Here is a 1,183-nt window from a genome sequence, read left to right on the forward strand (position 1 = left end):
AAACACGCATTAAACACAGGCTATAACGTTTGCCCGTTTTAAAGAGCTTAAAAGTCTAACATATTCCTAGTTCCTTTTCTTATTTTATGTCAACTTTCTTCCATCCATACCTCTCTCCTCATCTCTATGCTCCTTTTCCATTATTTCCCATTTCTTTAACCACTCTTTCTGTCCCCCTCGTTCTCTCTCTCTCTCTCTCTCTCTCTCTCTCTCTCTCTCTCTCTCTCTCTGTGCGATGTATTACATGTATAGAAGTAGAGAATACGGCATAATCACGTTGACACACCGGTTCCCGCTGGATCACCGAAGTCAAGCAACGTTGAGCCTGGTTAGTACTAAATGGTTGACCATTTGGGATTTCCAGGTGCTGTATGTGCTCTCTGCTTATCTCGGCATTGTTTCCAGTTGTCCTGGTTTTCTCCTTGCCACTGGACCCAAACAGTGTCGATTCAGGAGGTGTGTGGTTAGGAATTGCGCAACACATGCCTCGCAATTACACGCGCAATTGACCCTACAGGGGTATCCTTTGTTTTTCGAGACTGAACGGAGGCATCGATCGATCGATAAAAACAGAAAGGTTAGTTTCATTTTCAGTTATGAAGATGCATCACTTCGTCGGTTCAGTTCATGCAACTCCTAAAATTTTTCAGAATCGTCCATTTTCTTTTTCGTTTCTTTTTATCTCAACCCCATGTTTTATCCAGATTTATCTCCCCTTGCGTTCCACCTACTCCCCATCCGATAATAAGACATATCGATCAATCCTTACACATTTCAAATCGTTTCATCAGTTCCTCTTCTCAACCAGAAAGGGAAACGGAAAATAAATTTCCTTGAAAACGCAGAAGACAAACAGAATAAAAAAAAAATATAAAATAAATGACAGTTTGTGATGCATTTTTTCCGTCTGCTTATCTTTCGTTTTCACGCGAACCTCAATTACTTCGCGCCAAAAAACTTCTGTGGCGCGAAGCAACGTCCTTGGTATGAACTAGTAAATTACAAATAGCGCCCGACGGGTTTTAGTTTGAACAGATCTCTTCAATTATTTCATGAAGTTCACCATAAATAAGGAAAAAGAATGAGCGTATCGTGAAGTAAGATAAATTCATTTGAATAAAATAAATGAAGTATTTCAGTGAGGAGTTATATAATTTGCTCATTTTTTAACCGGTTGCTTTAC

At 39.6% G+C, this 1,183-nt stretch overlaps 1 pseudogene; it reads left to right on the top strand.

Moving 5' to 3' along the window:
* The first annotated feature begins 259 nt into the window (after positions 1–259).
* LOC145301583 (5S ribosomal RNA) lies at positions 260–376 on the top strand (annotated as a pseudogene).
* The last annotated feature ends 807 nt before the right edge of the window (positions 377–1,183 follow it).

The sequence above is a fragment of the Euprymna scolopes genome, chromosome 18 (assembly GCF_053919585.1).
Source record: "Euprymna scolopes isolate OS-2025 chromosome 18, ASM5391958v1, whole genome shotgun sequence".
NCBI lineage: Eukaryota > Metazoa > Mollusca > Cephalopoda > Sepiida > Sepiolidae > Euprymna > Euprymna scolopes.